Here is a 22264-nt window from a genome sequence, read left to right as displayed (position 1 = left end):
CAACAGAATGAGAAAATGAAGCCTTGTTTCTTGTCTTTCTCTCTGTCCCTCTATCCCTTTTCTTCTCGGACATCTGGTAAGATTTCTCTCTCAGGAGAAGTGACATTTGAATTAATTCTCCCAATTTCATGGAAATTTAATGTAGCTTTGATACCACTGAGGCCTCTATACTTATCTGGAGTTGGGTATTAGGGTAGAAGAGGCATATGCATATATGAAGGGCACAAAATCTAGGTTTAAAATAAAATATTCCTTTTATTACGATAAATGGAGTGCATTTGTTTTGAAGATGGGAAGGAGGAATGACTGCAGAAGCTCAGGGTGTTGCTGTGTCTCAGCAATTATCTCTTGGAGTAGATGTGGAGAGACTTCAGGAGCAGAATGATAGTGGGAGTGACTTGCCCGCAGATATGCAGGACATTACAGAACCAGACCACAGGTTTTTTATTTCCACCTTCCACCCTGAAGAAATGAAAACAGAAGTGTCTTGTCCTCTTGTTGTTAAACTTATGTATCAATGGAGTAAATCCTCTGCTCCAGTATTTAAACATCTGTTCATACAGATCACAATCTCACCCTCTAAAGAAAATCTGTTCTGGGCAAGACCACGTTGCTGCTGCAATGTGCAATTCCTTTGTTCCTGGGGCTTGCAGCAGCCTTGGACTCTCCATAATGGGATGTGTGCTGGGATCAGTGCTAAACGCACCACTGGTGGTAAATAATTACTTGGCCACTTAGCTGATTCCTCAGACTGCCTCCTGTGTGTTTACAGCCTCCCCAGATGTATTAGACCAGAGGATTTCACAGGATGACCACCTGAGCTTGCTTTCACTGCAAGTTTGGTCACCAGCTTCAGCAGAAAGGGGAGATGAACCCTACATGCTCCCCAGGGTTTCTGTCAGATACCAGTGTCTTCTAAACCTCCATATATAACTAAAGAGGCTGACAAGTAATGAAGGAGGGAAGATGGCAGTCAGGAATGCCCTTGAAATAAGCTATTCTAAGAATACTATGTTAAGATAAGCACATCATCCTCAACTCTGTGTGAACGAACTGGGGCTGTTTAGCAGCTCCATAACTCATTCAGCTTTTTTTTCTTCAAGTAAAGCACCAAACTCATTCATTATAGTTGGCTTCAGGGCTCTTGGGAATCATCCTGAAAGCTCTCCATCTTCAGGATGGACAGCTAATCTGGACAAATAATTTCAAATAGTTTAAGAAACAGTTTGACCTCCAATGCAATATAACTAAAGGTTAAAGGGACATCTTGGTGTGTATCTTTAGAGAATATAAATGGAGCTGTTTATTCCTTGTCTCTGGAGCCTGTGCAAGGTTCAAATTCAGTTTAAAAGCTTATCACCAAAATTCATTTTATAGAGTACCTTAAACTCCCACTCAGTCCGATCAAAGCTTTTCCGACATAAAGTGAATGAGCTACAATGAGTTCCCTTGTTCAGTCAGCCAAGCCAATGTTCTTAATCAGTATAAAAACATCAGGAGTCAAATGGTGGTTTTTATTAAAATGTGTTTGATCAGCTTCCAAGGAGGTGACAGAGGTCTGTGGAAAGAAGCATTCCTGCCTGCTCCTAGAAAATGCATGTGAGCCCTGTAAAAGCACTGGGCTCTGAGAGGACCCTGTGGCTTGCTCATGACTGACCTCATTATCCTGGGAGCTGGGCGCACCCTCTCACCCTTCACTCTAATCCTCCTCCAGCCTGACCTCTTTTGAGTTGCCTACTCCTGAAAACTCATTTATCTCAGCTCCTTCCACTGGATAATAATCAAGCCCCTGGGCTTTGCCAGGGATCAAAGAATGATTGCTCCAGTTGTCTCAAAATCTATTACTTCTTTAGATGCTGTTGCTGCTTATTCAGACAAAGCGACATTATGCTGAAAGTCCACAGCAGCTGTGGATTAGAGACAGGGCAATGTTTAGGAAGTGATGTGTGGGGCACAGCATCCATCTGACTTTCTGGGCACTCACTCATTTGCTCAAGAGAGAGTGGATGTACACCCAAGAGCACCACACAGACACGGCTGGCCCCAGGAGCTGCTTGTTGGCAGCACTCCTACGAGTCTTTTCCAAACACAGGCCCATAAGTGACAGCCTCTGCTCAGCTGTCATACCACATACACCCAGACATCCCCCATATCAGAACATCTGTCTAGAGGCCAAGGTCCTCTTTTGAACCTAGTAAACATAAAGTTGTTTCTTCTAGCAGTAGGGAAGGAGCTCCCTGAAGCCCGCAGCCCTACAAAGGACAGACAGGGAGAAATGCCACGTCCTGGGCTGTCTGGTCCAGAGCACTGATCACCATGAGCACACTGGGAAATCAGTCATGTTGCCCAAGGCTTTGCTGTGACTTGGGACTTTCAAACACCTGGATCTCTCCACATTACAAAATGGAAGAATCAGGACAATTACTGTCTTGCTATCAGGTCCCTGATGGACTCACAACTTTCCTAATGTTTCTCTGCTACAAATGATCTTATTTCAAAAATCTCCATGCACTGATTACCAGAAACTATTTACTACCAAGATTGCTCAGACATGGACTGAAAGCTCAGACTCTGGCTGAAATATGGATAATCAAGATATATTCATGACAGCAAGACTGTTATGAAATAGAATTATTCTCTGGAATAGCTCTAGATTTCAAATATTTAGGGTCAGAAAATTAAGGCTAACTAAATTCTGACCCACGAAATCAAGCAACAGCAACAAGGCAGCAGGGCTATTTTAGATCCATGTGCTAGGAAAAAGAAAATTACCTAACTAATGGGGATGCTCTTCTGCATTCATGGCATCCTCTCCTCCCTCCAAAAGCCTGTCAACAGAAGTTGGCAATAAGACAAATATAACTGAGATGTTTGAGAAGATAGCTCATCAGCAAGACCTATTCACACATTCAAGTCATCAACAAACATTTCGGCTGGGAAAACTAACCAAATTTGGTAGGTGAAGCCTTTTTTGCCCTTGGGACTATGCTTGAAACTAATAATTTGCAGTCATAAGCCCAGTTGGACACATAACTACCTCAAGAAGTTTAATCAGTGAAGACACAATCTCTGTTTAGGATTATTTGGACATATTTTTCTCTCCCCAGGGAGCCATTAGGAGGCAGGAAGTATTGTGTCCACACACTGATTGGTGCAGGAATCTGACTGATAGAAAGGAACTTCCAACCAGGAGGTGGGAGTGGAAAGGCATTTAGCAGAAAATGTTCATTTTCATTTATTTATATTTTGATAGCTTGTGAATATGCAGAGATTTGATAATTTTCAAGAACTTCAAATAAAGGACAGGACAAGTAGCTGATTCATCTCATGGTCTCTCATGGATATTCTTCTCTGTGGTGACCAGTGACAGGACTGGAGGAATGGCCTGTGGAAGGTGAGTCGGGGAGGTTTAGGTTGCATATCAGGGAAAGGTTCTTCACCCAGAGGGTGGCTGGGCATTGGAACAGGCTCCCTGGGGAAGTGATCACAGCACCAGCTATGACAGAGTTCAGGAAGCATTCTGACAACACTCGGGCACATGGTGTGATTTTGGGGTGATCCTATGCAGGGCCAGGAATTAGATTTCAGTGATCCTTGTAGGTCCCTCCCTAATCAGGATATTCCATTTGATGGTCCTTGTGAGTCCCTTTCCCATTCAGGACAGTCTAAGTCAGGATACAGTTACCAACTCAGGGAAGTTGAAAAACTTGCACAAACCCTGAACAACTGAGCTCTATCCCCTTCACAAAATAAAAGCATGAAGAAGATAGCAGCTGAAGTTGTCCATGATTACACACTTTTGAAAATACAAGCAGTTCCAAGGGTTTCTAAACACAGACTTGTGATAAAAATTTTACATCCATTTGTTAAATTTTTTATCTGATGTCCTAGGAACATCCTATGAGTAATTCCTGTCTTCAGGAACTACATGGATCTTATGTATTTGTCCTGATTTAATGAGTTTTTTTTATAAATGGAGCACAGTCTAAGGTTGGTGTTTTGTTTTTCCCCCCCCCCCCCCAAAGCAGACTGGGTTGGACTTGAGGAGATGAACACAAATCTTAAGAAACTCCCCCCAGACTTCTGGCTATCTCTTGATAGTCCATCCTCTCTCCAACCATGTCACACAATGTCTGTAGTGTACACTAATAAAATGTAAACACACTGTTTCAATACTGCAGTCAGTGCTTTCTCTGACACAAAGTACTCAATCTAAAGGAGGAGGTAAGAAAATTACTAGATAAATAAATAGAAATTAAGCATTGTTTTCTCTCCTTTTTGTCTTGTTAGGTGCCTCCCAAGCTTATCATCCTCCTTGTGCATCCTCCTTTCTTATCACAACACAGTTACAAGTAATTCAGATTTTTCCCCTTCAATCCTGACCATTTACCCAAATTTCACAGCAATCTCACAGCCCTGATCAGGTGTGACCACACACCTTGGTACTCACAGAGCCCAAAGCCATCTTGGTGCTACTCCCAGCTTCTTCCTGTTTACTAACAGAGGTTTTCTTTTTTCTTTTTTTTTTTTCTCAATTATAACTGCCATGCTACTGAATCACTGAAAGATACAGGACAGCAGTTGAGTGTGGAGATTTCTAGGAATAAGACACCTTTCTTGTGCTGCTGAACTCTCTTTCTGAAATGCTTCTGATTGTGATTTGAAGAACCCATTTTTAATTGTATTCACCAAGCTAGATGCATGCTGGTTCTGGGTAATGAGATCTCTTCATTCAAATTTCTAAAAGTGTAAAACAAACTACATGCTCTTGCAGTTCTCTGTAATATAATCAGTTACATATCTGTGTGTGTAAAATATCATCCACCTGCATTTTTTACCTGTAGTATGCAGTGGTGGAAGATGGATATTCAGAGTAGTTGCTGCACTCTCATTGAAGAAGGCAGCTGACAACCTGGTTCTGTTCACATCAAGCATCCCAGTAAGACTCACAGATGATCATTGTTGACACACTGTTAACTCTTAGTCACGACATTTACTGTGCTCTGTGTGAGATAATGACAGGTTTGAACCTACACCTTTGCTAATAATATGGGGTTCATCACATATTTCAGAAGGAACAGGATGAGGAGGGTATCATTCTTTGTTCATTATTGTTTCAGCTAAGTGAGAGGAATCATGTAGGGCATTGACTGGAACAGTTCAGCGTAAAGCCTTCACCCTTCCCAACTAATGCTGGTGACTAGTTGTTGACATGATTAACTAGTGACCTAGATATTGTAGGATGACAAGAAATGTCCATGTTGAGTGGCAAAATCTTTGTTTTACTACAGCATTTCTTGCATCTCCTCTGGCAGCCACTGTTCATTTTTGTCTGAAGCAGGATACCAGACTTAATCAGCTTGGCCTTGCACAGCAACCTCTGTGTTCCCATAAACATGGAAAGTGCATTTCAGCTTCTCCATACCAGACTGGATGCAGTGTCTGTGAATACTCACCAGACTGCTCCCTCCTTGCAGCCTCCACAAAACTAATTCCATGCTTCCCATACTTGCAGCACACTGCTACAGTCTGTCTCCTTCTCCATGATCCCAGGCTTCCAGCAGAGTTGACTGGGCAGTCTTCAACTGGCAAAGTGCGTGGTCTGGAAAAGCAGAGTGGTGGAAATGTGAAAAGACATCAGGTATAAGGGTTGTCTTGTCCACCATGGAACCAGCTGCAGGATGGCTGTTCATCCATGCTGTGTCATCTGCGAGGCTCAGTGTGGTGTCCCTCCCATCCTGCGTGAAGAATGAGCTCTCTAATGCATCAGAGACAAATAAACTTTGTGTGCCTGTATTTAACATGAACAAAGAGTGACAGTGTCACTTTTGATGGCAGGCTGAAACACAGCTGTTTTCACCAAAGCCCAAATAATTATGTAAGGAGTGAGAGTCACAAGACTTCTGATGAAAAAAGGAAATGGAGGCATAGTCTGAGAATGTAAGGCTCAGATCCTAAGAACAGGATGGGGCTGTGTTTATGCAGGTAGGTAGGTAGTGAGAAATGTGATTCAGATGTTTTTATGAGGCAGATCCATATAACTACAAACTGGGTAAAGTTGCCAGATTTCTGTGCGGTTCCATTGTGGTTTTGGGAATTGTGACACCCCAGATGCTGTACTGGAGAGGAAGAAGTTGACTTCCCTCCTAGGGGAAGTCCAGCTTGTCATGCAACAGCACCCATATTTTCCCAACCAAAAGCTGCACCAGTCACTTTACCAGGAATGGGAGAGCCACACCCCATTTGCAGAAAATAGAGGGTATTGCAACAAACACCTCTTTAAAAAATGCACAGCTCATAATGGCTGCAGGCCGCAGCAGGCCAGTTTCTAGCCTTCAATTAGTGATCTTCCAAGTGACTCACCAGTGAGCATTGCATCAAAGACCTGCAATCTGCAAGGGCCATATCTAAGTATTCATTGACAGGACTGGTAGCACCACTTTTTTGAAGGTTGCCCAACTTCTCTTTATAAGGTCCCATTTTCTGTTTCCCTACATCTCTGCCAACCCTTTATCAGTTCCAGCTCACAAGTTTCAAGCTTAGTCCTGCTAACACCTAATTTTCTGCTAGTTGGGTTTGATGATTTGGTTTGGTTGAGTTTGGGGCAGATATCTTATTTTGTGATTAATCACTTTTGCTGTTTCCAACAGATATTTGTCAAAAATAAAGAAACAAAGAAAGGCAGAAACAAACAAAAACTACAGGAAAATGCTGTGGATTTCTTCCTATAGTTGCTCCTTGTGGCAGAGAACTGAAATTTGTCAGGCAGATGGTCCTCGGGTCATGACTCTGCCAGGAAAGGCCATGCTAGTGATATTTTAGGTAATCAGATTGCAAATGTCCTGAAGCTTGGTCTTTCCATACAGCTACTGACTGTGCCACACTGTGACAACACCATCAGGAACAGCGTTTGACCATCTCTAGAAGGGAAAACTAAACTGAACAGGGCACAAGTATCAGGTGTGGGGAAGCAGGCTTGCAGGCAAGTACCATCAGTGTGTAGCTGCAATCATTGAGTTATCCACTCATTCCCTGAAAAGCTAAAAACTACTTGGACCAAATCAAGAGAAGGACCTGTGAGTGAGCCAGTTGTTGCTACCTGTTTCTGTGATCAGTTTTCTAATCAGTTTTCAGTAAGTACAGCAAAATGAGCCTGCCAAATTGTACAAACTAATTTAGAAAAGGTCCTAAGTAATTTCTGGAGATTAATACGTTATGGATGCTCAGGGTAAATATGTGGCAAGGATAGGCATGTGGCTGTTGCTTGGGCTTGGGAGACTGTTTAACCAGAGAGCCACCATCAATCAATCAATCAATCAATCAATCAGCACTGAGTAATTAAAGGGAAGAAGAATGACAGCAAAGATACTGTAATCTTGTTTTCTGAACAATAAAACTGAGCATGTGTAAACTCCAATCATTACTGAGCCATGGGCACTGCAGTATGAGGTATCTGGAGCAAGATCAGCATGTGGTAGGAATAGCCAGGGGGAAGAGAAGCTGTACCTTGGAGGAGGAAGATACAGCAGTGAGACCAGGCAACTATGTGAAGGTAACAGTAATAAAAGAGTATGGATGCTAGAAGTTAGAGGCTAAAGCAAGGGAAAGGGAGAAAGCAAGGGAGATATGCTTGGAGGGGGACCAGTCCAAGTGTACAGAGGGATCCTGCACACTTCTCCTCCTTCAAGGACAGACACAGGGCTAGAGAAGCTTTTTCCTACTTCCCAGGCCTATCCCACTTGCTCCAAGGCATAATAGAGTGCCCTTGCCACTTCCAGACTGCAGTGGGAAAAAGCATGGGTCCCTGTTGGGGTACAGGCTGGCTCCCACAGCGCATGAGGGTGCAATGGGATGCAGCCTGGACAGGTGCTTGCAGCACCAGAGGGCACCAGACAGCAAGGAGCAGGTGTTAACTGGGTCCCTGGGGCTGCCCAGTTACAGGGGTAGGAACAGTGGGCTGAGTTGGAAAAGTAGACAGCTGGGGCCATACATTATGAGTGTATGATGTCAGAGTGGTGACCTCAAAAAGCTTATCCACTTTTTGCATTCGCTCTCTGTAGCTGACTTGGAGTAAATCTCAAAATACATGGCTTCTGGGATTTCTCTCTTTGCTCTGTCAAATCAAGAAAAAAGACTACAATATAAATTCAACCCGCCCCCTCTACTAACCCTACCTCACTGAACTGGACATGTCCATACCATTCATACCCCAAACATGGCTTTGCAAAACACTTTAGACAAGAGGGAACCACCAGAGTTTTTTAACTTTGCAAGAGTGGTGAAACTTGTGCTGTTGGTCCATAAGGTCACCACTCATTTACACCCCTAGAAGCAATGAGAGAGAGGTAAACCTTTCAGCCATTGCACCACCAGTTGTAGCCTCCTCAGCCTAATGCCAAAGATACTACCTCTACTCCCCTGGCATCTGTCACTGAAGTCATTGGTCTCAGATGATTTCCTGCCCTCTGTTAACAACCCTCGTGGCAAGAAGGCCCAGAGGCACTCCCTGTGACACAAATCTCTGCACTAATATGATCATTTGAACCCTGGAAAAATCAGGCATCCTTTTTTCCTCTGTGTCCTTGTGCTCTGAAATTAGATTTCCTTAGATGTAGGGTAATTAATATGAGTCCTCTCCTCAAAAAAAATCACATCAGGCTACACACTTGACTCTTCAGCTGCAAGCTGAGAGAAGTATTACAGTCTTCCTACACAGCTGGCTCCAAACCCAGTCTCAGGACTCTAATGGACTATTGAAGAGAAGCAGCTGTGGCCAAAGCAGACTCCCAGCCTGGGAAATACTTGAAGGAAGAGAAAATACCCTACCTGGCATGATGATTTATAGTAAGACTTTCAATTGTTCCCCAGCTACATAGATATCTTCCTCTTTCTACCCTACAAATTAGATCCTTTAAATCCCCCATGTAAGTTCTTTCCCAGTAAACATTTTAGTCAGGCTAAATGGGGTTTTATCCTTGGGTTTTGTCACAGTAACTGCTCAGAGCAATAGTGGCCTCCTTTGCAAAGGTCATTGCAGGGCCTTCCAGCTAAATGAGCTGCTTTAGGTCTGACAGCCCCTCATGTAAACTCACTTTCCTAGTGCTCAGCTTGAGTTTCACAGCAAGCTGGGCCACCAAGAGTGAAAGCATGTTATCTACCAATCACACCAGAAATTAGAAACACCTTGTTCTGGAAAGAAAACTAAGAAAAATATGAGGATGCATATGAAAAGAAAAAAGTATTCAGAAAACCTTGATGTGTCATCCTAATCGTCTCCCTATTCATTAATGTACTTGAAACCTCTTACAAGGTTATGATAAGGAGTTGTTCACCAGTGCTACAAGAAGACAAAGCGTTCTGTTTTTTTCCAAGCAGCAAGTTACAACATGAAAGCGAACATGGTGTGCAGAACACTTTTCACCTCCACGTTCCCATCCAGAACTGTATTTTCCCTTGATAAATGATGAACTACGTCCTACAGCTGTGCTACATATTTCAGACTAACAAGGGCAGAAGTAAGGTCACACTAATTCTAGAGCACTGTCTATTGAGATAAAGGGACTCAGGCTTGTGTCATGTGCTCTGTGTTTCATGCAGCATAGATTTAGACTATTTCCCTAATCCCTTGTTTTCCTGAGGACATGGCAACAGTTTATATACACTGAAGTTAGAGACATGGCCAGCTTATGCATTTTTCCCTTCCTCTACCAAACATTGTCTTGTTCCTTTAAACCCAGCTTAACCTTACTTTGCTTCCTGTTTCTTCAGGGCACATACACCAACAAGAGAAGTGAAAGCAGCTATTTCTGTTTCTTTCCACTGCTCTGAGCAGTTCCTGAATGCTTGAAAGTGAATAAGAGCCAGGGACACCTCCAAGAAGATGAGTGAATCTCTAGTTCCAGTTCAAAACAAAAGGGATCCTTGAACTAACCTCTGGTGCAAAATTTGTTGTCCTCATCTAGTAACAGGAGTTTGATCTGCTGCCAGCAACATATGGCAAGAGCTGAACACTTAACTTGGGAAACATGTCACTGATCACCTGCGGTCTAAAACATTCAGATGGTCATCTAGCCCTCCTCAGCACACAGTGCAGACAGACAGACAAAGAGAGTACATCACATCCCTTTTTTTCCTACTTTGGCCTGGTACAGGTTGTTCCTGGAAGGTGTCTCTGTCTCCATAGGGTGTGAAGACTGGTATGAGCTAGATGCTGAGCTATCAGGCTGAGGTTAGGTGAGAGACACTGAAATCATCTTAACAGCTATGTTTATCTGGGTCTTTTGTCCATCAGGGCATTTATATCTGGGATCTCCTGATGCTGTCAATTCCAAGGCATTCAGAGGACTGATAGTGGTGTCTCCAGTGGTCTCATGTCTCTGTTGCTTTCTGGCTGTTTTTGTTTTCAGGAAGTTACTTCCTTTCAACCATGAACATGATTCTAGAATTACAAAGATGATGGAAGGGAAAAAAGGGAGGTTACCTCTCCCCCACTCTTAATGGCATCTGAAAAATGTCCAAAAGCTGCTTTTAAATGAGTAGCTCTGTCAGCAATGTAACTGGTGACTCCTGATTTCCTATGGATTCCTGTTTACAGTTAAATTCTCTGGTGCTTAATAATGTACAAATGCCAATTACAGCTTCTCTGGCACTTGAAGAGGTCATAATGATCCACTCCCACGTAAAGTGTCTGGTGTCACATCTGAGCTCTGCCTGGGCCTTTCCTCCAGTGAAGGCATACATATGTCTCTTCTAGAGAGACATCTATTTTCCTAACTGGAATTGAGTGTGAGTTCAAAGACCTGAGTGGAATGACAGCAAAACAGAGCCAGTCTTGCAGCAAACAGCAAGCCTCTTGAAAACTCAAAGTGAATCCATTTATACTGTAAGGAAGTAAACGGAGAATGGAAATACTTTTCCCTAAGTACAACTTTCAGTGAAAACCTCTTCACCTCTGCCTCTTTTTCCTGTAAACATCACACCTCTGAAGGCCCAGACCTAGCAGATGGCAAAAAAAAAGAGTAGTTGCTTTTGTTATTATTTAGACACAGAGCACCTTAATGTATGCTAGTAACTGCTAAGTTGGGTGGAGAAGCTTCCTGATGGAAAATTGTACCTCCCTTTGGGAAAAAAAAAAAAAAAAAAGAAAGAAAAGAGGTGGTACTTGGAAAGATAAAGGGCAATTCAGTCCTTTGAATACTCATATCATAAAACTGAATATGAAATAATTACCATAAATGAGGCAACTAGTTCCTACACCCTCTGCAACCTGGATGACATCCTTCTGTGTCATCAAAATTAAAGTTACTCGCAGAAAACACATCACTTACTGCCTTATCTCAGTTACCAAAGCTCACACATACAAAAGAAGAAGACCAAAGTCTTCTTAATTGGTTCTCTCTATAAAGAGATTTAACTCTGCAAGGATTTTAAGTCTATTTCTTCCTCCAAAACTACTGGCACTAGGATAGGCTTGATTTTATCCCTAAACAGGGTGTTCCTTAGGCTCTTTGCCAATTTAATTGGCTTATTCATATCCTTCCCTTCCAGATTACCTCAGGGTGATTTACATGTTGGAGGCCTATAAACACTGATGAATCAGTACATGAAAACCAAAAACATTGTTCAGTGTCTGACAGGGTCCTCACTGGTTTTTGCCCCCAAATTAATTGTTCTCACTGGAACAACCTAATATGTCATCAACCTCTGACATCATTCTAATGCTATGTAGAAAAAAGAGTTGCTAAAATACAATGGCACTAGTGTAATTTGTTTTTTACCAGTGTTTCCAGATACTCTGTAGGAGCAAGCAACAGGTGAGGTTTTCAAATGGGAAGATACAGATATTCCCAGTCTGGCTTCTTCAGCTGACTGGCCATTTTGAAGACTGTCTCCTTCTGTTTTTCCATCAATAAATCACTGTGACTGAGCTCTAAAGAAATGCAAATACAAAGACAATTTAATTTCCTCTTTCTGAGAAACATAACTTTTGTTGTAGCAGTTCAACATCTACACTAATATGGTTTTATTTAGAAAGAGCTGGTGGACTTCCAGTGAATTCAAAACAATTTCCTTCACATGTTAAACATGAACTACATCTCTAGGAGACATTTTGCAGGCCAATTAAGGACAACTTTACCTCCATGAAATACAGAAACAAGCGAAGATTTGTATTCATGAATAAAGAAAGAGCTGAAAGAGGTTAATTTTGCCTTTTTGTTGATTAAAGTCTTAGACTTACATGTATCTCCTTTTTGTGACGTGAACACTTTCATAGAATCATAGAATGGTTTGGGTCAGAAGTCACCTTAAAGGTCATTTAGTTCCAACTCCACTAGACCCCATCCAACCTGGCCTTGATAAAATGGTTTTGATAAAATGCACTAGAAAGCTTTACAGAACTTACTTCTCTACAACTTTGGTAACAATTTAATATATTTTGCCTCAGTATTCTCACAAAAAGCAGTCACTCCATCACCCCCTAGAGAACTACTATAGTCCATATTCAAGCACATTACATTTCCTCCTTATATTTTATGTCCCTGCAGCGCCTCTCCTAAGCAAGCTCCTTGCTTCTAGATCAGAGCTACTACTGGCTATACAGTCACTCATGGAAATACAGCACCCTTCCAATAAGTTCCTATTTTGCTTTCCAAAAAAATCTCCATGCCTAACACCCATCTCCCTAAGATCATCAAGCAGCACTTTTTAATGCATTTCTCAGTAAGATTTCCATAATGACTTTAAAAGGCACAGATTGCTTCATAAGGCAGCCCTCACCATTCTGGGACTTGTTTTCACACGGACTTTCATATATCAGATGCTAATAAACTCAGTACTCCTAATAACAGAGTCCATACACTTAAATACCTGCTGGAGGATGAACACTTCTCAACCATTACAGCTGAAATATTTCAAAGTCCAGCACTTTTAAAACAGTGCAAATGCCTTAAAACTAGTTTCCCTGTTTGCACTGGCAGTTGTGGTTACAGGTGTCATGCACTTATTAGCTCTGCTTAAATATTAAAACTTGCACACAAATTCACTCATATTTGCATTCACTGACTGTATTTATCTACAAAAAATCTGCAATATGTTTGTCATGCCCACGTTGACTCTATACAACATGTTCATACAGAAGTTCCAAGCAACATCACAGAATTATTACAGTCCATATATGTAAATGCAAGTGAGCCACTGCATTAAGCTTTTAATATATAATACAGGAAAGCAAATGTGTAATGAAATGGTGGGAAGAATGAGGGGTGAACTCCCTAGAATTAAAGCACATATGTACATAATTTTTATAAACAGCTGGAATGTTTCATTCCTACTGGGTACTTTAAAAACATGAACCAGTAAATAGAATTCAGATCTCGCAAGAAGTCCATTTCAGAACTGGATCATTTAGAGTAACAGAGAAGCATTGCCTAACTCGAGGGAAATAAACTGAGCCCACACTCTAGACTCACTGCAGTAAAGTGGAGACCTGGCAGCCCTTTGAATTCCTCCTCTTTGATCCACAATGAAAAAGGATAATAAGGGTGTGCGTATTTGCCCTTGTCTAGTTTTCACTTTCTTCAAGAAAAGGAGCTATGCTGATTCAGGGCTCTAGCTGTGGCCCGGGAGAATTTTTGTCCTTATACTCCCCACACATTAAAACCACTTTTTAAAAGTTCTCAAGATTTTCTCTCCCTTTCCTTAATTCAATCAATTCTAGTAACAGACGCTTCTTTGTTGCTTGTCACCAAAGTATTTTAAGCACTTTGAATCCTGTCTCATTCTAGACTTGTTTCTAAAGGAGTCAGATCTGGCTTTCAGCTCTTTGTTTTTCTTTCAAAACCTTATTGAACAAGTTGTGCTCCTCTGCATTCACTTCAAGGATACCACATTTTCTTTTATCATGATAACTCTCACACTGGACTGCTTCAAGCAATCAAATGCAAAAATAAAACTCCTTTCCTTTTATTATTTTTAATAGCATCCCTATGGCTGTGAGTTTCAGATAGCCACTCGAAAGGACATGCCGGGGGTCACAATGCAGAAAATGGGGCTAAACCCTTGCAAAGTGTAGCTCAGGAAAGAAAAGCAGTGTCTTATTCAGGAATGTTCAGTTTATTACTCTCTATTTACACCTTATGTTGTGACAGGGACTGACAGCTGCAGTAGGTCTGGCCTGCTCATCCACAGTGGGCTCTCTTTCCTATAACATTAAATGTGAGCACGTGTTTTGTGAGCATGGTATTGTAGAGAAAACCTGCTCCTGCTTCCACCCCAGCCAACAGGAAAACAAAACAGACTAGGAGTCAGAGCTTTCCTTTCTTTACTTTTATTTAAATGTCAGTGTTTTATGTGGTTGTTCATTAAATAATAATAACACAATAATGCCCAAAGGCTCCAATTAAGACTGGGAAGTCGCTGCAGTGGGAGGAAGGGACGGCGGGCTGGGAATTGGATGCCTCCCCAGCGGTGGGAAGGGAAGGGAAGGGAAGGGAAGGGAAGGGAAGGGAAGGGAAGGGAAGGGAAGGGAAGGGAAGGGAAGGGAAGGGAAGGGAAGGGAAGGGAAGGGAAGGGAAGGGAAGGGAAGGGAAGGGAAGGGAAGGGAAGGGAAGGGAAGGGAAGGGAAGGGAAGGGAAGGGAAGGGAAGGGAAGGGAAGGGAAGGGAAGGGGACTGCTCCCAGCGCTCCCCACCACTGGCAGCAGCCAAGCCTTTTGTGTGCGTGGGAGTTTGATGCTACTTTGGGTTTGGGGTTTTATTCATTTGGGGTTTTTTTAATGTCAATACACAGAGCAACCAGGAAGACATACAAAGAGGTTTTCTTCAAAGTAGCTGAGGGAAAGAGAAGAGTGTATGTAGCTGTATATGCTAATTCTTATTAATTAAAACCAGAGTGCTGTGCTGGAGCTGTGCACAGACTTTATTAGCTAATATTAAAACAAAGGGATGATCGCCTTCCACAGAAATTTTGCCTTGGCAAAGCTCTGTTTGCTGCAGCGGAGCTGCTCCTCACATCACACCAGTGTGAGCACAGGATCAGGCCAGGAGCCCTCAAGAAAGAATCAAAAGCTGAAAACAAAAGGACAAACAGGAGGCACACGGGGAGGACAATCCAAAGGAGTTGGATAAGAACAAGCATGTTGCTCTTGGCAGAAAGCAACTGCCAAAAATTAGTTGTGTAGTCAGTCTCTTGCTCGGTTCTTTTTGTTTTGTTATGAAACAGGACTGTTTTTATTACAGAGGAACAGGATATATTTTGGGAGAAGAATCTGAACTGGATAGGTGTTTTGGCAAAAGTACATTTTATGGGGAGATTTGAATGAAGGCAGTGTGGAATTGGATGGGTGCAGTTGTTCCAGGCTTAAAGAAAAAAGGGCAGCGTGAATGAAAGTCCTCTGAGGAAAGCTGGAGGAGGGATTGAAGAAGGGAAGGAAGTTATTAGAGGAAAGCTGGACTGGACCAGAACGTGTGGGATTGACGTAAACCCCAAATTAATGCATCAGCAGAAGAATGCCAGGCCCCAAAGGTGAAGCCTGAAACCGAAGGGATGAATAACCTGAGAACGTCCAAGAAGGGGTGCAAAGGTGATGAGATACTCCTGGTTAGTGAGGAAAAGGGTGAGGAGGGCAGTGAAAACCTCCTGAAATGGTGAACAGAGAGACCCTGAACTGTGGGTGGAAAGGAGAAACTAAAGATTCCCTGGGAGAAAGTTCTAGAAAGCCGGTAATTTATGAGCATCTTCAGGCTAGAGGTGACCTAAGCCTGGGGAAGAATTTTGGAAATAAGGTCTGAGGTGGGGAAACAGGTCATTGGAAATACTTCACAGAAGAGCAACCATGACCTAAAACTAGCTTTTATACGAGAGGAAAAAAGGAGCAGATCAGCTTGAAGGATGACAGAATTAGCTGTGGTGGTGGTGAAAGGACAACGAGTGGGTTTGCCAGCAGAAGATGGATACTGTCTTTTGTTTTATGAATAGAAAAAGTATGCTCAATGAGAAGTACTGCACAGGATTGACAAAGGGGAACAGGGGGGTGATTGATCAGAGGGGGAGAAGTAGGTTAAGTCATAGGTGTGTATAGATGGCAGAGCACACATACATAGCACCTTGCTTGGGAGACTGAGGAGCATCCTGAAGGTCAGTTGCAGCAAGAAGGAAGAAGTTTTTGAGAATAAAACATAGCCAGGTACTATCTGAAAGGAACAGAAGGATGGATAAGACAGGCAAGATAGTGACAGAGGAGTTGAACACTCAGTAGATGATCTGGAAAAACAGGAGTTTTAACTCAGGTCCCCAGTCCTTCATTGTTTGATGCAGAAAATTGAGCTTAATAAAAGTAAAGTTTCCAGCTGGCTTCCACACAAAATTTCCAAGGAGGCAACAGGGGAAAGTCCCTGCCCATTTCTTATGTGTTGCAGGTGAACAAAATGAGCAGTGTCTCATACCTCCTCCTAGTTCTGAGGCAGTCAATAGCAGATGGTTTACAGATAGCTTAGTAGTCACTCTGTCCTATGCTGGCTTGTTCACTAACATACTGGCACAGAAGAAAAACTGACCTCTACCATATCTCAGCCTGACACAGCTGTGTAAGCTCACAGAGGATCCAGGCTGCAGTCCACTGAAAAAGTGGAGAGATGTTCACAGCTCAGCATATTTGACCTCAATGGCTCTTAATTTACATGTTCAGTATTACTCACATTATTAATACTTGGCCTCTAATTTTTTTTACCATTCCAGCTTTATATATTTTTAGTTGACTCAATTCTACACTCCAATTAATATGCAATACCATGCATACCAATCCTTTATCCTTAGAATCAATTATGAAAAGTTATTTTACAAAGATGTAAGAGAATATTTTGGAAAAAAACCCTCATTTCATAAAAAGTACAGTTTTCCTTTCTGCTAAAGCACTGTACCATTTTTATTTAAGATCGATAGCAAAGCAGAGTCTAACATGGTGCAGTATTTGTCCAAAATCCAGGCAGGGAAAATTATATAGGAAGTTTAAATGTGAATTCTTAACAATAGTAAAAGGGAGAAGGAAAACTGATATAAAACATTTGTGCAAAAAATGTTTGACATTGGGGGTGTAAGGGTATTCAGGACATGGTGATGTAAGGCAATCTTTCTTTATGTTATGCAGTAACATTTCCAGTACCTTATGACACTGCCCTCCTTATACACCATGATTTTTTTTGGTGATCCTACACAAGGTTGTGACTAACAACAGATAGAAAAGAGTACTGATCCATGCTTTGCTAGTTGATGCTTTTCTGAAGTCATTGAGCTAATTGCAGTAGTCAGAGCTGTAAAATTTTACTCAGTTCTTCCTAATTACTCTATATCCAGGTCTGTTAGCACAAGTCCTGCATATACACCAGTGAGTTTAGTGATTTTCTTTTTATAGCTTCAATATATAATTCTGAATATAGGTGAACTGACTCAAATGGGTTATTCCTGCTTCATACCCTTTCAAGTTGTCACATTTTAACTCCAGCCAGCAACTAAGCACCACACAGCCACTCCCCTGGTGGGATGGGGGAGAGAATTGAAAAGATAAAAGTGAGGAAACTCAAAAGAGTTTTCTGAGATAAAGACACTTTAATAGGGAAAGCAAAAGCTGTGCACGCAAGCAATGCAAAGCAAGAAGTCATTCACTGCTTTCCGTGGGCAGGCAGGTGTTCAGACATCCCCGGGAAAGCAGAGCCCCATCACACCCAACAGTGACTTGGGAAGGCAAAAAGCACAACCATGAATTTCCACCCCCCACTTCTTCCCCAGCTTTATATGCTGAGCATGATGCCATCTGATGTGCAATGCCCCTTTCAGCAGTTGGGGTCAGCTGTCCTGGCTGTGTCCTCTCCCAGTTCCCTGAGCACCCCCAGCCTTCTCACTGGTGGGATAAGAAGCAGAAAAGACCTTGATGCTATGCGAGCACTGCCCAGCAAAAATGAAAATATCCCTGTACTATCAACACTGTTTTGGTCACAAATCCAAAACTTATCCCACATCAGCTACTGAAAAGAAAATCAACTCCATCCCAGCCAAAACCAGCACACCTGTAAAATGTTTAATTCCACTTTGACCTTGTTGTTGTCATTGTGTATTACAAAACCTCCTGGGTTATTCTTACTGGTCTGCTGTCACTGAAAACATCAAAACCACAGAATTCCTTTTTGTGAAAATACTAAGCCTTACCTAAAGCCCACCTAATCCACAACTACAGATTGGGGTTTATTTTCACCCATACTGGTGCTACTGGGAGAGTGTTCTGGAAACTCATTCCTCTGACCCCTATAAATCTTCCTCTTATTTCCAGTTTGGGTGAGATAACTGACAGTTCCTGTATCACAACATAGTCTTCAGCATTACAATAGATCTCCTGAAATTACTTTTTCCTTGTGCTTTTAGGAAAAAATCATAGAATTCAACAATTAGTAGGGGCAGTAACATTTAAATAACAACATTTTAATTTCCTGGGGCTATTTTTCCCCTTTTATATAATCAGCTCATTTACCTTTTCCTATACAGATTCTGGTTTTAATTTATATTTTCTGATTATTTGTAAGTATATACAGTATTTTAGAGGAAATAGGTGTTCTGAATGTCTTTTATATTGGAAAATATACTTCTGTACTTCTGCTGGCAATACTTTAGTAGCTCAGGCCTAAGAAACAGATTTGTCCTATTGAAAGTCAGTGCACACTAGAGGTTCAGGTCATAATTTTTGGTACAGTTTATCAGCATAAGTCAGCATCTAAAGAAGCAGAGCTGAACTTCACTGACCTCTGCCTGTCATTCCTGTTCCTGTGTATCCTTTCCCTTTGGCCAGCACCATCTACGCTCCGATACAGCAAAGCAGGCTGAGAAATTTATTCCAGTTTTCTTTCAGCTGTTTTTTCCACCTTACAATTCCTGTACTAGCCTCCATTTTTTTTTCAACTTAAGTAATCCCTTCTCACTTGGCACCATACAAACACTTCAGTGACATAATGGCACATAACCACCACTGCATTTTGTCCACAAAATCTGCAACCACAGCATGTACCTAATACATAAGTATGTAATACATTGGTACCCATGTCCAAATTCAAGTGGCACGACATCACTTAAAGTGAATTTTGCTCACTCGTGGTGAAATGAATGAGCCCTAGAAACTCATTCAGCCAGTCCATGGTCCTGTGTTGGCAAACACAACTGGTTAATGAGAAACGAGCCACAGGTGAAGTGGGGAGAATATGGTTAGATGGTGTTGAAGAAAAGACAGGACCTGTGATGTGGATCCTTCACCAAAATAATAGGATGTCTCAAGAAAAAGGAATAGGAAGAAAAGTCAAGATGGTATAGAAAGAGAATAGAGGTATAGAAGAGAGGAAGACATAAAAAAAAGAGGAGAAATGGAGCAATGGAAGGAAGGGGAAGAAAAGAGAATGCACAAAGCCTAATATTGATATTTCCATCACCATCCCAAAGCAATACACTGAAGGGGTTACTTTCCCACCTCAATCAGGGCTGTACAGAGGTCAGACTATAGTCTTGAGTCAGGACTTGCCTTTTTTAACAGGTGCCATGCTCGAAGTACCTATTCAATAAAATCCAGCACAATGCCAGTTATGAATCAGCTCTCCCACTCCCAGTATTAATAAAATTTGTGGGTACTATTTATTTTAAAAGATGCTTATAATATATAATTTTAAAGGCACCCCATGTAGCACATAATGGGGCACTGCAAATTGGTTATATAATAAGTAAGTAGAAGAAAGAACAATATAAACAGTGGTTTGCAGCCTTGACCCTATGGTGTTTCCTGCCACAATGAAAGTAAAAACACATGTTCCCTGACAACCATCAAGCACTTTGTCACTGCTGTTGGACATTTTGCTGCCTTAGGGCTTGTCTACATGCAAAGCAATGTTGGTTTGTCTGGGTTTAATTTGCTGCAGAGGGCTATGTGAATTCTTATTTTGACCTAAATCAGACTTGCTTCAGTTTAGTTCAACAAATTAAAGGTCAGATAAAAGCCAAATAACTCTGCTGATTAGGACAATCACTGTTCTAATCAATTGCTTACAATTATAGTGCTGCCTATGCTGGCAAAAGCTGACTTTCTAGTAGCTTATCTTGATGAAGTCTCACCTGATTCCTCAGACTGTCTTAATTGAATTAAATTGTGCCTGAATGGTCCTTAGGATCTAGTGCCACACGGTTAATGTCACCAAATCCTTGCTTCTGCTGCTGAATGCAGAATATATATCTAAAATAATAATTTCAGTGGGGAAGTACTGGTTACTCTGAAACTTATCTTTTTTTTCCCACCACCACACCCAAACACAGGCACTTCTCAGCATACAAATGATGGCAGGAGCAGGGCACAGAGCACTCCAACTAAACAGGTACATCATACACACACTGAGCGACACTTGGGGTTCCCTTAATTCAAAGCCTGCAAGAGCAATTTTGCCTTAGTCTTGCTGGGTTAAGTGCTTGGTAAGAATATTTAACACCAGAGCCCAAACAGAGGGAAAGCTATATGCTTAGGGAAATGGAATGGAAATGAAGAATTAAAGGAATGGAAAACCAGCCAGCATTATTCCAAAGAAGAGTGTCCACAGAAGCAGTTATACCAGTACACTAATAGTAGGACAATTGTAACACTGTAATAACATCAGTACATTTCCTGAATCTTGCTGCCGAGAAGCAGAACTTAGTTTTAGCAAGGCTTGTCAGCATCCTTATTTCCAAGGAAACACTCCAAGTACTTCCCCTTCTGAGGAACAGCTCACAGCAGAGGTTTCATTTGGCAATTTTGTAGGATTAATTTTAGGCCAAGGCAACTCAGACAAGCATAAGGTAAACTTCAACTAATTGCACCAACACTGTCACAAGTTATCTGTCTCAGAAAACAAATAATTTGTTGTGAAGGAAGGCTCTGCTAGGTCACCCCACCCCCGAAAGCTCAGCTACCCCCAGAGCAGCACAATCAGACTGGTGTTTTGACTGACTGGTTTAATTAACAATACATGCCACACACCAAATATGTACAGCAAATCCTGCTTCCAAAGGATACTAATGTTTTTGGGGTTTTTTTTGTGCCATTAGAGGAAGCCTAGCTTACACGTCAGAACACAATAAAAACCACCAAAGTGTTAAAACTTTATGATAGCATATTCATAATTTTGTCTTTCAAAGACAACATGTCTTTGTGTTTATGGTTAAATTACCAAAAGTAGATACAGAAAACAGAAGTTACATATATTTTGTGGGTTATAAACCTCTGCTCGCTCTCCCGCTGTGGTGACCTGTAGCACAGTTTGCTTCAATCAGGAAGCTGCACAGGAAAGAGCTGCTAAGCTCTTCCCAGCAGCAGCTTTACAGTTCTTTGAGCCTCTTCCCTCACCACCCTCCTTAAGCAAGAATGTGCTTTATGCAACTGCAAGGAAACCACTCGGTGACGCCGTGACACGGCTCCCGACACCGTGAGGCCTTTCCGTGCGTGTCCTCAGCTGCCACCTCGGCCTGCCGCCCGCTCCCTGCTCTGCCCTCGCCATGGAGGCCACTAAACGCACTTTGCCCCCGATTTCACACGCCGACAAGCGCCACGCGGACGCACATCCGCCGCCCGGCCCGCTCCACACCTGCGCTAACAGGAGGCAGGACAGGACCATTCCCCCTTTTGTGTCCCCGCGTCCCAGGGGAAGCCGCCAGCCCTTCCCCAGGATCCCACCTCACCCACACCCGGCCCGCACCCTCCCAGGGGGGATTTAAACCAGACCCCGGAAGCCTACCCTGCGGGCGCGGTGCACGCCGGGAGCTGTAGTCCCAGCTCCCCAGTGGCCACCCTGCCTTTGAGTGGCGTGGGCATGGGCGGGGAAACCACGAGTCCCGTGAGCCTCTGCGGCGGGGGGGGGCTGGCGTTTGAACCGGCGGCGTTGTTGTTGACGCCATATTGCTGGTGCGGGGGTTACGGCCGGGAGCGCCATCGCCGCCGCCATCGCCGCCGCCCGGGCCCTGCCATCGCCATCGCCCCGCATCGGCCGCCCCGCACCGCGCACCTGGGACCGGCACCGCGTCTCTCGGCACTGCTCGCGTCCCGCCACCGGCCGCGGGCGGAATTTGTCCCGGCCGGGCAGGGCGGAGCGGGCGAGGAGAGCGGAGATCCAGCTGGACTGAGCCGGGGTTGCTGCTGCCGCTGCCGGGGCCGCTCCCTAGAGAGAGGCCGGCGGGGAGGCGGCGGAGGCGGCCCTGACGCAGCCGCCCCCTCCTTT

At 42.9% G+C, this 22264-nt stretch overlaps 2 long non-coding RNA genes across 4 annotated transcripts in view; both read right to left on the bottom strand.

Annotated features, from left to right (window-relative positions):
* Positions 1 to 21705, bottom strand: part of LOC135296368 (uncharacterized) — an 82420-nt gene extending 60715 nt beyond the window's left edge. Inside the window, exons 1-3 of one of the 3 annotated variants that reach the window (XR_010358429.1) lie at positions 12239 to 12259; positions 11778 to 11929; positions 5457 to 5602 (exon numbers count right to left, since the gene is read on the bottom strand). This is a non-coding gene — a long non-coding RNA (uncharacterized LOC135296368). Of the gene's footprint in view, positions 1 to 5456; positions 5603 to 10480; positions 10605 to 11777; positions 11930 to 12238; positions 12260 to 21634 lie in introns of those variants that run through there. The other 2 variants (XR_010358431.1, XR_010358430.1) reach the window with 2 other exon arrangements.
* LOC135296371 (uncharacterized) lies at positions 259 to 4882 on the bottom strand. Its single transcript, XR_010358435.1, has 3 exons — positions 4839 to 4882; positions 2773 to 2828; positions 259 to 462 (listed from the first exon to the last, which is right to left on the bottom strand). It is a non-coding gene; the product is annotated as an uncharacterized LOC135296371 (long non-coding RNA).
* Positions 21706 to 22264: the final 559 nt, after the last annotated feature.

This window comes from Passer domesticus, chromosome 3 (assembly GCF_036417665.1).
Source record: "Passer domesticus isolate bPasDom1 chromosome 3, bPasDom1.hap1, whole genome shotgun sequence".
NCBI lineage: Eukaryota > Metazoa > Chordata > Aves > Passeriformes > Passeridae > Passer > Passer domesticus.
The sequence above is the reverse complement of the archived record's forward strand: the minus strand, read 5'-3'. Positions and strand labels throughout refer to the sequence as shown.